Source organism: Phyllostomus hastatus, unplaced genomic scaffold (assembly GCF_019186645.2).
Source record: "Phyllostomus hastatus isolate PE091 unplaced genomic scaffold, TTU_PhHast_1.1 phas_contig_38, whole genome shotgun sequence".
Classification (NCBI taxonomy): Eukaryota; Metazoa; Chordata; class Mammalia; order Chiroptera; family Phyllostomidae; genus Phyllostomus; species Phyllostomus hastatus.
The window spans coordinates 25,420,506-25,437,608 of NW_025333869.1; the positions used below are offsets into that span (position 1 = coordinate 25,420,506).

Below are 17,103 nucleotides of genomic sequence, written 5' to 3' on the forward strand. Positions count from 1 at the left end.
GAGAAGAAAAAAATCTTAAAAAGTATTTTAAGAAGTACAAGGTCTTTGCAGAAAGTATTCAGCCATGTAACATGAGAAACAGAGATATTTACTGAAGAAGACACAATATACAAGAAACATGGCACACAGGACAATGACACCTCAGTCCCCTTCAAAGTAGGCACCCGGGGACCTCACATAATTCTCCCAGTCGTCATCAGCTGCCCCATCATATTTTCCTGAATCTCACTGACATTCTGAAATCTCTTCCCTTTCAAAGGTAATTTTAGTTTTGGGAAAAGCCAGAAGTCACAGGGCCCCAAATCTGGGCTGTAGGAGGCTGAGTCACCTGGGCGATGTGATGTTTCACAAAAAAAACTCTGTACAAGATGTGACACATGAGTGAGCACGTTGTTGTGACGAAGCTGCCAATCACCAGTTGCATATAGTTGTGGCCATTTCCATCATATTGCATCTCTCAACCAATGAGGGTCATTGAGATAATACTCCTTACTAATTGACTGGCCTAGAGGGGCATACTTCAGGAATACCACCTTCCCAATCAAAAAACATAGTAAACATGGTCTTGATCTCGCTGCAACTTTGCCACACCTCTCTTGGGCATGGAGAACCAAGCAGGCAACTTCCATTGGGATAACTGGGACTTTGTTTCCAGATCATAGACATAGACCCACGATTCATCTCTGGTTATGATCTCCTTGAGGAAATCTGGTTCATTGGTAGCGGTTTGAATCAAGTCATTAGCAACTACAGGACGATGTTCCTTCTGCTATGGTAGCAGAAGCCACAGAATGAATTTTGCCACAACACCTTTCATGCCAAGATCCTGCATCAGAAACTCAGACACAGTAGTTTTTGGAACCCCCAGATCAGCTTCTAGTTCTCACACTGTCAGTTGCCAATCTTTGTTGATTGTAGCCCATGCACATTCAACATTCTCAGGTGTTCTGCTTGTTGTAGGCCTTCCAGAATGTGGATCACTTTCAACAGATTCTCAACCATCTTTGAAGCATTTGTACCACACTTTTATTTGTACCGCACTTTTATTTGTACCGCAGTCATTGCATTGTCCCCGAAAGCCTTCCGAATCACCTGAATAATTTCTGTGGAGGAATGTTCAAGCTTAACACAAAAATTGATACAGATTTGTTGCTCTATTTTCTCAGTCATTTTGAATGTGAGGGACACACAGTACACATGCTCACTCAACAGTGTCTACCACCCCCACTGACTAGTACAGTGAAGTTGTCATTGTTCACACATATGCATTCCAGTCCACTCTCCTTGGCTGGCAAGTTACATCAATGATGTTGCACAAACCATTCTCATTATGTTAGCAATAGCTGGACTTTTTCTGGACAGACCTCATATATTAAATTCAAAGAAAGTAGAAGGCAATTTTAAAATTCCTAATAGAAGCAGAAATCAATGAAATAGAAAACAACATTAAATAGACAAAAATCAGTAAACTAAAAGATGGTTCTTTAAAAAGACTATCAAAAGTGTAAGTTCAGTGACCAGCAAGACAATGAACAGAATGAGAGGTACTTATTACCAATATCATGGAAAGTAACACTGCAGATTCTACAGTGCCTGAAGATTATACAGGATGATAAAGGAGATATTGTAAATGTCTTTAGGTCAACTCATTTAAAGATTTATGTAAAATGAGCCCTCGAAAAATACCACTTAACCAAAACTAATATATAAACATAGAAATATAGTGCTATTTCTGCTAAAGAAATTGAAATTGTACTTAAAAATCTTCCTACTAAGAAATATAAGCTCACATGACTTCTCAAGTGAACTCTCCTAAACATTTAAGAAAAAACAGAAACCTTATCCAAACTCCTGCAGAGAAAGAGAAGAAGGAATAGTATCCAACCTGCATTATGAGGCCAGCATAACTGGATACTATAATCCAACAAGAATATCACAAGGAAGGCAAATCACAGATCCATCTCTTTCATGAACACAGATAAAAGAATCTTAAATAGCATATTAACAATTCACAATACCATGCAAAACATAGTAAAAAAAAAAAAAAGCTGGTGCAGCTATTCCAATAGCAGACAAGGAATTATGAAAAGAATAATGCATCATGAGAAAGATTTATTCCAGGAACACAAGGTTGGTTAACTTCTGAAAATCAATCAATGTAATTCACCACATGAACAGAGAGAAGAAGAAAAAGTACATGATCATTTCAATAGATGCAAAAATGCACTTGATAAAACTCCACACATATTTCCGATAAAAAAAAAACTTTTAGCAAAAAATAGAAGAGGCCATATATGAAAAACCCACAGCTAACATCATACTCAGTGACTAAAGGCTTCCTTAAGATCAGGAACAAAACCAGGATGCCCACTATTATTAATTCCATTAAACATTGTATTGAAAGTTCCAGCCAAAGTAATAAGCCAATTACAAATTGGAAAGAAGTAAAATTATTTCCATTCACCAATAACATAATCATATATAGAAAACAAGAAAGAGTCCATTTAAAAACTGTTAGAGCTAGAAAATAAATTCAGCAAAGTGGCAGGATATAACACCAGCACCCCCCAAATAAGTTGTATATCTATGGCAATAAATAACCTGAAGAGAAAATTAAGAAAACAATTCTTTTTACAATAGCAGCAAAATGAACAAATATTTAGGAATAAATTTAACCAAGGAGGCAAATGACTTGAACACTGAAAGCAAGTACAAAACATTGCTAAAAAAAATGTAAAAAGACATAGATAAGTGTAAAGACATCTATGTTCATGAAATTGGAAGACTTGATATTGTTAAGATCCTACACTTAATGTTGTTAAAATACAATATCACCAAAAGCAATCTATGGATTTAATACAATCCCTGTCAAAGTGTCAATGGTACCCTGGCTGAGTGGCTCAGTTAGTTGGAACATAATCCCATACACCCCCCAAAAAAGTTGTGGGTTCAATTCCTGGTCAGGGCACATACCTAGGTTGCAGGTTTGATCCCCCATCAGGCTGCAAACAGGAGGGAACCGATTAATGTTTCTCCTTCACATCAATGTGTGTGTGTGTGTCTCTCTCTCCTCACCCCCCAAAAATCAATAAAAACATACCCTCAGGTGAGGATTTTTAAAAAATGCCAATAGTGTTTTTCATAGAAATAGAAAAACCCATCATTACATTTATATGGAATTTTAAGGTATCCCAAACAGGCAAAATGATCTTGAAAAAAAAAAAAAGAACAAAGTTGGAGGATTCACACTTTCTGCTCTTAAAAACTGTTACAAAGTTATAGTAATCAAAATAGTGTGGTAGTGACAGGTAAGGACAGGAACATTTTCCATAATTTTCCATATTCCATTGGTCTATACCAATGGAATAAATTTATTTTCCATTCTATACCAATGGAATAAAATAGAAAGCACAGAAACAAACCATTGTATATGTGGTTAATGTATTTTGAAAAGGGCACTAAGGCCATTCAATAGGTAAAGGACAGTCTTTTCAACAAATGGTGCTGGGAAAACTAGATGTCCACATGCATAAGAATAAAGTTAGACTCTTGGCTTTACCATATATATAAATTAACTAAAAATGGATCAGACCCTAAATGTAGGAACTAAAACTATAAACTTCTAAGGGAAATCTTTGTGACACTGGATTTGGCAATGATTTATTGCCTATGACACCAAAACTACAGGTAATAATAATAATAAAAATAATTAGACTTCATCAAAAATTGAAAACTTGTATGTATGAAAGGACATTATCAACAGAGTGAAATGGCAACCTATGAAATGGGATAAAATATTTATAAATCATATATCTGATAAAGAATTAATATCCAGATCATATAAAGAACTCATAACTCAACAACAAAAATCAAACAACCCAGTTCAAAAATAGGCAAAGGACCTCAACAGACATTTTTCTCTTAGAGATGTACAATGGCCAATAACCACATGAAAATATATTCAACATCACTAGCCATTGGGAAAATACAAAGCAAAATCACAATGGAATATCCCTTCATGCCCGTTAGAATAGCTATTATTAAAGAAATAATAAGTGTTGATTAAGATAAGGAGAAATTGAAACTCTTATGCATTATTGATGGGACTATATAATCAAGCAGCCACTATAGAAAACAGTGTGATTGTTCCTCAAAAAACTAAATGTAGAAATACCATATGACCCAGGAATTTCACTCCTAGAAATATACTCAAAGGAACTGATGGCAGGGACTCAAACAGATACTACTAGCACACGGGCATTCACAGCAGCGCGACTCACAACAGTCAGAGGTAGAAGCAATCCGGATGGTCACCTGTTTCAGCAACAGGTAATGGATTAAACAAAGTATGGTATATACATAAATTTGAATATTATTCAGCCTTAAAAATTAATGAAATTCTGCTACATGATAAACACAGATGAGCCCGGAAAACATGCTAAGTGAAATAAGCCAGACACAAAAGACCAAGTATTGTATGATTCCACTCACAGGATATCTGAAACAGGCAGATTCACAGAGACAGAAAACAGGACAGAAGTCCCCAGGGGCTCAAGAGAGAAGGAAGGGGCATTCTCGTTAATAGGTGCAGAGATTACAGAGTTTCGGTTTGGGACCAGTAGCAGTTTGGAGACAGACGGCGGTGACCGCGGCATGACACTGTGGATGTACTTAGTGCCACTGAATGGTATGCTCAGAAATGGCTAACATAGCAAATTTTCAGTTACGTCTGTTGTACCATGATTTTGAAAATAAAGTAATAGAAGAAAATGTCCCTAATTTGGTAAATGACATCTACAAAAAACTTACAACCAGTGTCACACTTAATGGTGAGATATGGAAAGCTTTTTCCTCCACCCTAGAAAAAACAAGGATGGCCACTGCCACCCACCACTTCTGTGTGATATTATGTGGAAGTCCTAGTCTTTGCAATAAGGCAAGAAAAAAGATACAAGCATTGGAAAGGAAAACACAAAAATGCTATTATCTATAGAAAACATGATTGTGTGGTAAAAATAAAAATTCCATAGACAAACTACCAGAATTAATAAGTACATTTAACAAAGGTTTTTGGATACATGTCAATATTTAAAAAATCAATTTTACTGCTATATGCCAGAAACAAAATAATTAGAAATGAAAAAACTTTAAATATCATGTATAATAGTATGAACAAACATAAAACACATAGACATCAATCTAATAAAAGAAGTGTAAGACCTCTACAGAGACAACTAAAAAGCATTCTTGAAATTTAAGACCTAGGAAAATGGAGGAATATAGCTCGTTCATGAATCAGAAAGTCAATATTGTAAAGATGTCGATTTCCCTCACAGGGACCTACATATTTGTGATGCAGACTTAATCAGATCTCAGCAGGATTTCTGTGGAATTTCAAAGGCTGATTCTAAAATTTATATGGAAAAGCCAAGTACCAAAAGTAAACAAAAGTGTTGAAGAAGCATGAACCTGAAGGATTTATACTACTCGATAGCAAGACAACACATATAAAGTTGTAGTAATTACACCATAAAGCCTGTATTGGTACGAGGAGAGTCAAAGATACCCTCTAGGATTTCAAGTACTCATATGCACTCCAAACACCGCATGATGGATGTTCATAACAGCTTTCTTCATAATAGTCAAAAACTGGGGGAAAAAACAGTCACCCTTCCAGAGTAGAATGGGTAAACTGTGGCACATGTACACGACGGAATACACAGTAATGAGAATGAACAAACGTGAACTATGCAGAACAGGATGAGTCTCACAAATGATGTGAACGGAAGGAAACTTCACAAAGAGAATGTACTGCATGATTCAATTTCTGTGAAGTTCCAAACAGACAAAGTGAACGTCTGTTATTGGAAGTCAGGAGAGGAGTTGCCTTTGGGAGTAGCGACAAGGAGATGGCTCCTGATCACTTCTTTCTCCTTGGTTTGGGTAGGGGCTCATAGGAGTGGTCACCACTGTTCCTCTATGTGTTATACTGCAATGAAAAAGCTGACAAAAACATCCCAGTTGGACTGGCACCATCAGTGCAGCTGACCACATGCTGCCCTGCCTGTCTTCCTGCCCTCCCACCACAGGAGCGCAGTGCCAGTGGGCACAGACAGAAGCCACAGCCTCTGGGCAAAGGGGCCTCTTCCTCCATGAAGACTTCCAAGAGTGCTCACTCCCCCTCACCCCCTTTGAACCTACACAGTCTTTTTCATGGCTACTCCTAACCACCACTACCACCGGCCCCCCAGGCAGCCTATAAGGCTGAGCCTCAGGAATACAGGAGCTGAGGGTAAGAGGGCATAACAGTAACTATCAGCTGAGAATAACAGCAGCATACTAATAATGAATAACAGCATTTGTTGACCATTCACTATATGGTAGGTGCTTTTTCTAAGCATCTTACGTGCAGTAACTCATTTAACCTTCCCAATAACCCTTTGAAGTAGGTACTATTATCATCCTTATATTCCAGGTGAGACAACTGAAGAACAGAATGATTAATTAAATTGCCTAAGATCACACAGCTATAATTAAAAGACTAGGATTTGATCCTGGATGGTCTGGTGGCTGGATCCCCAGCTATGCCCACCCAGAGCAGGCGCAAATCAAGAGATGGCCCATCTCTTTCAGGCAGGTGATGCATCTGTCTGTCTGTGAACACAGATGAGGTGTATAGGGAGGTAAACAACCTCGTGAAGGCCTAATTCTAAGACCAGAGGGTAGCAGGCAGGTCCAGGCTGCTGGGCCTGGGCCCCCACACCTGGAGAAGCAGGCTGAGGCTGAAGCATGGGTTCGGGGGGAAGTCCCTTTCCAGTCCTAGGGAGGAGGGCCGGAAACCAACTGCACTCAGGACACAGGGGAAAGTGAGGCAGGGAGGCCCTGTTCCCATTCTAGGCACTGGTCAGGGGCCCTCTGTTTCCCACCCCAGGCCAAGGAAACAGCTCCTTGCAAGGTAAGGCCAACTTCTGCTAGGTAGGAATTCTACAGTCTCACCACCCTCCAACCCTCATCCGACACTTCATACAAGCAGTTTCTCTTCAGGTCTGCCTTTAAGCTCTGCTGCTGCAATTCAAGCTCATTTCCCTTTGCTCTGTCCTAGTGAGGCCCTCATCTGTTTTGAGAGACTTTCTTTGCTTTTCTGGGGGTTCTGGGGGTATGGAGGCTCCTTTGTTTTGGTTGTTGTAGCCTGGCTCCAATGACAAACACTCAAAATGACAGAAACCATAGCATAAAAAGGAAAAGTCAGGGTTACCTGCCCCCCACTTACTTCAAACGGTGCCTCTCTTGCCAGAGGCCAAGGCTTTGGGAGTCCTGCCCAGGAGCCTGTATTTTCCATGGCAGCCAGAAGTAGCCCGAAGAGGGCACCCCCTTGGCAAAGGTGACAGCACATCTGTGCTAAGGACGAGGCCAGGCAGACTCCCAGGTCAGCAGCCAGACCTGGAGACCAGGCCTACGGGGCGCAGCGCTGCAGGAGATGCCCACTCCTACACTCAGCCATTGCTAAGGAGCCTCAGGTGCATGGGTTTCAGTGCACCTGTGTATGAGTGCGCGCATGCGCACACACTCACAGCCAAGGCCATCTGGGTCGGAGCCAGAAGGAAAGGGAGCTGTTAGTACCGAGAACTTCTGAATCAGACAGCTGACCAGAAAGTAAGGAGAAAACAGAGATGCTGTGTCTCCACCTGGCCTTTCCCATTAGCCTCTGCCCTTGCCTGACACCCAGGCTCTCCACAGTGGCTCCTCAAGAAGCTGTGAAACACGCAGGTGCAATGAGGTCACCTAGTTAACAGCCTCCCTCCCGCTGTATAATTCATGGGCTCCCTTCTTCCGGCCTAAGCTCCAGTTTCCAACAGCCCTCAGGCTGGGCTTGGCCCGTCAGCCAGCCCAGCAGGTATCGCCTATGGCAACCCCCAATCCTTACACCCCACATCCTTCTTGTCTCCTTCCTAGGATGCAGCCATCCCTGTGCTAACTCACCCTCAACTGTCACATAGAATTTCGGGGGGAGGGGGAAAGCTTTGGGGTCAGTGAGGAAGAGCAAAGAAGGAAAACTTTGGCTGAGTCAGGCATGAGATGCTGAAACTTCCAAAAGGAGCTACAGGGCTCTCCCTCTCCCTCTCTCTCTCTCTCTCTCTCTCTCTCTCTCTCTCACACACACACACACACACACACACACACACATTCTGAATTGGATCTACTAAATATGGTCCTCTGAATAAGCATGAGAGTTCATGAAAACGACGACCATGGTTCGTCTATCTCTGTACCATAGTGGGCCTTGCACTGTCCTGCAAACAGTAGGTGATTAATAATTATCTGTTGACTTCTACAGTTTCCCCAAAAGATGGGTGTCAAATTGATAGGGCAGGTGTTAAGTCATTAAGCTATTCAAAGACAGTGCTGTTGGAGCTGGAGGTTTTCATGTTATTTAAATACCTGTCTGCATACATCTTGTGACTCCTGCGTAGTAGGTCAAGTCACAGTGGTGCGTACAATACATAGTCATAACTAGTAAATTATCTATCTACCTATTAACTTATTTACTGTCATTTCTATATGTCACCGTTCATTCTGCCCGCATTGTCGTGTATCTCAGGAGAGCCCCTACTTCCCGAACCAGCTGGACGGGCCCGCAGGCTTTTCCCTCCTGCTTCACAGATGAGAAAACTGTGGCTCAGAGAGTAAAAGCACTTGAGCCAACACGGGACTGTGACTGAAGTCTCCATGTGCCTGTCAGGGGTGTCTCTCCACCATTCACTTGAGCCTCCTGCCTTGAGGTTACCATGCACACACCAACAGAGGAAAACTACGCGACAGATCTGTGGTCCTGTGGCAAGGTTATGCAGGCCAGGACCCAGAGTCCAGGCTGAGACCACTCAGCCAGAATACTGAGGGTAGCTCATGGGCCAGCCTGGCCAATAGCAGGGGGGAAGGTGTGGGGCTGGTATTAAATCATAGGAATCATTGCATTCAACACCCCCAGTTTCCCGGTGGGCAGAGCTGAGGGTCTGGCTTAGGTCCCCGGGTCCAACAAGCACAGAAGGCACTGGAGTGCATGGCCTTCCCAACGGGGGCAACCTGGTCATGGCAGCTGGCCCGCAGTTTCTGAGCTGACGAGATGTTCCCCTCATTCACTCCCACGCGTACGTAGATCACTGCCCGGCCTCGTCTCTTCAATGTCTGGGCGCCGTAGGCACCTGATGACCAATCCCAGCCCCAGGTCAATCACAGGTGAAGTCCAGACAACACTGACCAGACTTGACAGGCCTGGATTGCAAGTCCAGCGCTGTCACTGCCTCTGCAGACCTGAGGTGGGTCCCTTGTCCTGTCTGGGCGCAGTTTCCGTCTATATAGGCAGGGATGTGGCTCTGGCTTTCTCTGAGTGCAATGCAGGGTGAAGAAGAAAGTGAAGATTAAGGAGTCAGATGCCTTGACTCAAATTCTACCCCACTGCCTCATAGCCAGGTGGTTGTGGGCAAACTGCTCAGCCTCTCTGTGCCTCAGACTTTGCATCCGTGAAGTGCAAGTGCAGGAGTCCCTCTCTCATAAGGTTGCTGTCAGAACTAAGTGAGATACTGTATGTGTTAACCCAGGGCCTGGCACACACTAAGTGCTTAATAAATGTCTCCCATCATTTTTGCCAGCCCAGAAACTCTAAGTCTATGACAGAGGTCATGCTGAAACTGGTCATCCATGTTCCATGTGCAGGCTGCTGAAGGGTGTTCCCACAGTATACGCTCCACAAGGGCAGGAACCACGGACGGGCCCCAGGGGCCTCCAGCAGTGCCTGGCACACGGTCAGGGCTCAATAGATATTTGATGAATAAATGAGTGGGCCTCATGGTGTTTTTAAATATTTTAATTAGTTGCTAACATTTGAAGTAAGAAAATGTTGTGTTTTTAAATATGGATTTCTGGATTATTTGGAAATATCAAACAAAGTGTCTGGCCACATGCATCCTGCACACCTGCTGAGCAACTACAGGCCGGGGTGCTGGCAGTGGCGCCCCCTTGAGACAGAGCGTGCATGTGCACTTTGCCACTGTGCCTGCCCAGCCAGCCTCCCTCTCTTATATAAGCTGCCGGGATGTTGTAGGTGCCTGACGTTGACCCTGGCCCAGGTGAGTCACAGGTGAAGCCCAGACAGCACAGCACAGAAGGCTGGCAGCAGCCCAGCCTCAGAGAAATCTGCCCCACCTCTAGGAGAGAAGACAGGCCTCCAGGTCTGCTCAGCACCCCAAGACCTCTTGGCATCCGGGTCCCCCCTCCTTGTTCAGGCCAGACCCTCTCCCTGAGAGGATACAACCCCAAGTGCCCCTGTTGCTGCAACAACCTCAGCTTTCCAGGCCAACTTCCCCTTTGCTTGGAAAACTCCCAAGTATAAAAAAGCAATGGAAGATGAACTTAACCCTTATCTTTCTTATGGAAAGCATGCAGAGAAGATGTGGAAACACACACACATGCATGCACCCGAGACAAAGTGCTTTTCTACAATACTGTATCCATTCCAAGCTCCGCTTGGGTCTCCTACGAAGAGGGGACACGGTGTCCAATGCCAGCTAAGCATGGGGTCTGGGGAGGCTGCCTGTGGACACACGGCCCCTCCCCTTACCACTCCTGCCCCTAGCCCGGCCGGGCTCAGGTCCATGGCAAAGGAACACAACTCCCCATCCTTCGAGATGCCTCCCCCATCCATCCTATCTTCCGCCCTTAGCATGTCAATGACCCCCAGTTTTCTGGGGTAGCTTCCATGACTATCTGTAATGGCCTGGAGTGGCTATTGATTATCTATTTCCCCAGTTCAACAATATAGTAGTAGCCACCAGTCACATGGGGCCAATGGGCATTTGAAAGATGCCAAGGCCAAACTGAGATATGCTGTAAATGACAATACAGACCAGGTTCTGAAGACCGAACGATGCGTGCGGCTGGCATTACACCTCTGCTGGACAGCGCTCCTGCAGCTCCCCGCATGAATCCCCAGCAACTAGACAGAGCCTGGTTTATAGGTGATGCTCAATATTTGTGGACTGAATGGCTGAATGAAAAGTTTCCCCAACAGTGGACATGGGACCCTATGACACAAAAGAGGGTCAGTTTGGAAGGACCTCCTATCCCTGGGCCCACTATGTGCTGGTCTTCAGTGGCAGCCCATCCATGCCTCTCCCTCTAAGACAAAGCCTCAGACCTCCCTAGAAGGGGCAGAGGGAGGCCTGGCTTTGAGTTCTGTAACTCCTGGTTTCCTGACGGTGATATCAGCTCTCCTGGCCCGCACAGCAAAGGTCAAGATCAGCCTCCTTGCAGGGCAAGGGCAAATCAGAGCAGGAGAAGGGGTGGGAAGGGCTTGAGGGAGAATGAGCCATGGATAAACCATGGGTAAGCCTGGGGCAGGGAGATGAGGCTTCTACTTCTGTAGGCAAAGAGCAGGAGAGAAGCAGGGCAGAGCTAAAGGGACCCTCTCGGGGGAGCCCAGCCTACCCTGACTGGAGCCCTGGGGCAGCCAGGAAAAGCTAGCATTCCTTGGAGATGGGAGCAGTGACACAAATGAATGCCCAGACATGGTCCCAGCCCCACCCCTTTTGTTTTCTCTCCCTTTCCTCCCCCTCCTCTCTCTTTCTTTCTCTCTCTCTCGCACTCTTCTCTACTTCCCTTCCTCTCTCGCTTTCACTGGCTCCCAAATTACAGCCTTCTTTCAGAAACAGACACAATCAAGGTGGTGTGCAGGGGGCCCTTGTCACAAATGGCAGCTCAGGTCCTCTCCAAACAGAGAATGGCCTTTAAAGGGGAACGCAGCGCTGCTAACAGCCTGCCTCGGGGAAGATGCATCTTTGGGGAGGCACGGGCCAGAAAAGACTCCACCCCTCTGAGGCCGAACCCCGGGAGGCTCCGGGTGACAGTGATTGCAAGGGCCCACCCCAGGCTGTTGGGGGCCGGGAGACAAAGAGCAGGCTGGCCTCCTAAACACACCCCATGCTGGGGCTGGAGGAACAGAGCTCTGCCTTTGATTGGCCATCACCCAGGCCCACCTCACCCAGGGACAGGGCCCAGAACAAGCCCACCCCCTCACTCTAGCCCTCACTTTCCCCGCCTGTAACACAGTAGGCCTAGCTGGTTTCCAAGGATCCGCCCAGCCCTTGGACAGAGGTCACAGACTCAAATGACTAAAGGGGCCAGAATGCAGTGCACATGAGAACAGTGGGGGCGGATGGGAACAACAGGGAATGGTGGGCGCTAAAGAGAAAACTAAAGGCTATGGGTGCACCTAAATCCGAGAGAAGAACTGCGGGCAAGACTCGTGTGGGAAGGAAGTCTGAGTGAGGGCAGAAGGTGGTTGGTCTGGGTGCGGAATAGCACCGCCTGGGGTGGGCGGGGGTGGGGGGCGCCCGAGGGTGCTGGGGATGCATCTCCACCCAGCAGTGCTTACGCAGGTTTATACATGTGTGAAAATTCACCACTTTCATTTAAGATCTGTTTAACTTAGTGTATTAATGTAGTCCTCAACCAAAGGGTTGTTAAAATAAAAGGACAAATAAATATAAGGGGTGACTGCAACTCAGCTCCAGCCAACAATGGCCAGTTCGGAACACAGACCAATGTGGCTGGTTCTAGTCAGATGCCAGAAATCTAAGTTTCTAGGCAAAAATTCTATTTTTATAATGTTGTTAGTCACTAATTCAAAATGAAAACCACAGCCATAACCACACACACACACACACACACACACACACACACACACACAACTTCAGACAGACCTGAAGCTCTCAAAGCAGGAGGCTTCCCCTCTTCGCTAGAATACAATGTAGCTAATGCATGACTCCATTGATGGAAAGGAGAACACTAAAGCTACTGCAGATGCACCTGCACCCAGGGCTTCCTCCAGATGTTTCATCTTATTAATGCTCAGGGCAAGTCTATGATGCAACTGAAGATTGCTCCCATAGACGAGAAAACTAAAGCCTGGGCCAGGCTGCAGGTCGGGCCGAAGCTACAGAGCTCAAGAGTGGAAGAGCTGGTGTTCAGTCCCGGCACAATCTGCCTCCAAGAGGCTCGCAAAAATCATAAAGAGAATGGGTTTATGATCATATAAATAACCAACACACGCATGGCGCGTTAGACCGTGCAAAGGGAATGTTAAAAATATGAATGCTATGTCTCAGCCTGCCGTGTCATCCTCGGTGACACAGCCTGAGGCCCCCGGGGCTGAGATGGATCTGTGACATTTCCACTCCCCTCGGCAACACACCGGGCCACACGGACTTGAATTGCTGGGGTCAGACGGAGCCCCGAAAGCATGAATCCCAAGACCCAAATACTCAGCCCAGCGAGGAGCAGCGCCTGCAGTCCGCCCCCCTCCCCAGGACAGAGCCAGATTGAATTTCACAGTGAAAGACGAGAAAGCTGTCTCCATGTGGCTACTTCTTAAATATGCCAAGTTTCTCACTGATACCGTTCTGGCCAATAAAGCCAGTAAGAATATGCATTTTCTGCCCTATGAAATTCAATAAAGCTATTTTTATGTTGAACCAAAATAAATATGGCCCATAAGTGCTTTAATTTTCCTAAATTCTCTTCTGCACAAATGATCACTCACTACTGTTGTAGATAATTCAGTCGAGACATAGAAACACCCAGCACTCCAGAAACACCCCTTCAGCCTCGGCGTCACCATCCTCTGATTTGTGTTGTGTGGACGGTTTGCCCACACTTGTTCCTTCCATATGGGGCCTCCACTCTCCGGTTCTCTGCAGTCCCCACCACTCCCTATTAGCTTGTATTTGGCCCTGCTTTACTCTTCGCTCTGCCTCCTGGCCCCTCTAAGCATGTGAGGCTGAGACCACTACTCCAAGGGTATGTACTCCAAAAGCCCAGAACATGGCCATATGGATATCAGCGGCTCAGCCTTGAAAGGAACCAACATGAATAGTTAAAACTGGTTTTAGGCACACCAAGTGCCCTGGTATTAATGACCAGTTGACGACGGGGCTAGAGAAGGTAGTGGCACTATCACCTGACAATATTCCATTTAGTCAGTCACTTGCTGAGCATCACTTAGGCGTGCGGTGGGCCCTGCGGATACAAAAAGGAATAAAACACAGCTGGTGCTAAAGAAGCTCGCTGTGTAGATGAGGAGCCAGACCACCACGGAGCAGTACAAAGCAGCATGGAAGGACAGAGAGGGAGGGAGGCAGGGACTGGAGAGGCCGCCACCTCACCCCCCCCGCCCCCCCGCCCAGGTGTCTGTGAAGGCGTCCCGGCTGGCCACCCCTCAGCAGCGTCAGCACCACTCGCACTCGTGCTTGGGGCTGGGCGCAGAAGGACGCGTTCTGATCCCCACTTGTTTCCTACCGAAGGCAAGCTACTCCCATCCTGAAACAACTCGCAGAGAAGGGTCCAAAAGGTGAATGGCCTTGCTCACGTAGTAATGGGCAAACAGGATGGCCCCGATACCAAGGAACACTCAAATCAAGGCTCAATATAAAGAGAAATGATTTCTTTTTAAAAAACCACTGTAACTGACTTCAAAAACAATGAGTTTAAAGACAATTAAGTTAATATTAAAAACCATCTTCACATTTTAAAACACTAATTTTTTTAAACTGAGGGTCAAGAAAATAGTCAGACCTTTACTAACCTAGCTATTTTTAACTCACTGGTGAAAGAATGCCGTCACCGCGGCATCTCTGCCCCGAAGGCCCACGGCCGTGCCTCTCCGTGGCTCCTGCAGCACTGCCCCTGCTACACTCTGATTGGGTGGGCCCTTTCTTTAACCCTTACCCGAAGACATTTTTTTCATTGCCTTTTTAGATAGACAGGAATAAAGAGAAAGGAATGGAGAGAGAGAAACATCAATGTGAGAGAGAAACATCAGTTGTTTGTCTCTCGTACGCACCTAGACCAGGGATTGAACCCACAACCTTGGTATGTGCCCTGACCGAAAACCGAAACCACAACCTTCTGGTTACAGGACAATGCTCCAACCAACTGAGCCACACCAGCCAGGTCAGGGGCTTGACTGTCTTCCTGGCAAAGACCACCACTGGGGAAGGACAGTCCTCTTTCAGCAATGCTGGGAGGTACGAGTCATTCCATAACATGTCACCTGCGACACCACTGGCCCCACCAGGCCTTTGATCCAAATCCCTCCAAAGTCTTTCAGGTCTTCACTGTCAGGCCAGCCTTGATGGCCTCGGGGTTGCCATTATTCCTCCAGAGGACCAGGCAGGTGACTTGCCACCATGCCCTGGCACCATCCCTGGGTGTCGGGGCTAGGGGCCTCCCCAGGGCCCAGGGCAGCGGAAGGGATGTAAGAGTGGAGCTTGGTCAGTGTGCTCCTGTTGTGAGCTCTTCCAAACCAGCATTTATGCAGCTCCCTTTGCATGAGGGAGCACTGAGGACTCACCCCACCCACTGAGAGGGACAGACGAAGTGCAGGACAGTTACTTAGTTCCTCCCCCTTGAGGGATGGCATCTGCTCAGCCCCAGGCTTCCTGGAGGCACAGTAGCATCTCCACCTTCCCAGACATCTTGCCCCCCTGCCCGCTTCCTACTAGCCCATATGCAGCTCACACCGCAACGTTCTAATTGCACAGAAAGCTGAGCTGCTACTTGAATCTGTTTAAACGTACCCCCAACACAGACGCCTCTAGGCATCAGCAGGGATAGCCCCGAGGGCCGGCAGCAGTGGACTGTTAACCCAACCCTAGTATAACCATCCAGAATAAGACGTTCCAGTCTCATTCTCTTCCCTCCTTTCTTATCCGCTGCCCTATTCAACACTCTTTCCGCACCAAGAGGCTGTGAAATGCTCATTCCCTAGAAGGTACTATAGACCAGCACTTCCCAAACTTTACTGAGCAAACAAATCACTCAAGGATCTTGTCAAATACAGATTCTGATTCAAGAGGTCTGGGGTGGGACATGAGAATCTGCCTTCCCAACCAGCGCCCAGGTTCTGCTAACGCTGCGCTGTGTGGCCAGGGGCCACACTCGGAAAAACAAGGCTCCACCAGACCTTCACCTTCCAAAACCATGGGCATTTCAAATTAGGACTTCAGAAAGGTGTCCTTAAATAACATTAAGCTCAAAGAAATGAACCTCAAATGGTGAAATTGCAGGTAAGGAGCTTGTTGGAGAGGGGAGCTATTTGGGAGGCAACCATCTGCCAACATAACCCTCGAATTAAGCCCTTTGGTAAGCAGATGTGAGTGCCCCAGCTGTTTGGGGGTCAGGAAGGCCAAGACAGATGTGTATGGGGTCCCAGATAAAATCAGGATGCCAGTTCTGGGTCTCCCACCCAGTCACTGCTTTCCTTCACCACCAGCAGCAGAGCCTGGGGTTCACACTGGTCACTTCTGCAAAGAGCCACCTTTCCAGGCCACAAGATATCTCGCTTCCTGCCGGGCAGGCACTCTGCCTTCTGACCTTCCCCAGCCCTAGGGAAACAGCACCAAGCATTCCTATTCCCCCAGCTAAGAGGCCCCTCCCAGGGCCTCCTGGGTAGTGACATCAGGTCCCCCACACCCTTGGGTGCTGACTACAGTGTGCCTACCCCTACACCATAAACCAAAAATTAACTCCAAGCCAGCTCTCCCCACCATGGGCTGACTCATCAGCACCTTGCACCTGGTCCCAAGGAGGCTTTTCAGCCCAGCCTAATTCTTCCCTATACAAGGGTCTGACTCCACCCAATACACACACTCTCATATATGCACACACACAATATTCTTGTGCCTCTCCAGCGTTTTTCGAAATCCAAATTGGGGTGGGGGCGTTTGCAAACCAGATGAAAGGCAAAGGTTAATGCCCGTTCTGGTCTGAGAGGGCAAAGTACATAGAAGAGGGAGGCACGGCTTTCCGAATTACTGGGGAGGGTGGGGGTGTGTTACTTCAGGGGGAAAAGCTAATTTCCCCCAGAGAGTGGGCCGCTTACAGCACCAGGGCTGGGCGCTGGGGTGGCGGTGGGGCGGCGTCCAGCAGCGAGGGCAATGGATCTCCGCTAGCGGCACAGAGGCAGCGGCTCTAGGTACCTGCTCTGCTCTAGAAAGGCAAGGGACCGAGTGCCTGTAGGCTGGTGCCGCCACCTCCCTGGAACGCGCGGGC

General features: G+C 46.6%; 1 protein-coding gene across 1 annotated transcript in view; it reads right to left on the reverse strand.

Annotated features, from left to right (window-relative positions):
- The window catches only part of CDH23 (cadherin related 23), a 412,088-nt gene that overhangs the window by 393,874 nt on the left and 1,111 nt on the right, over positions 1-17,103 (reverse strand). The gene's annotated exons all lie outside the window — the stretch shown is intronic.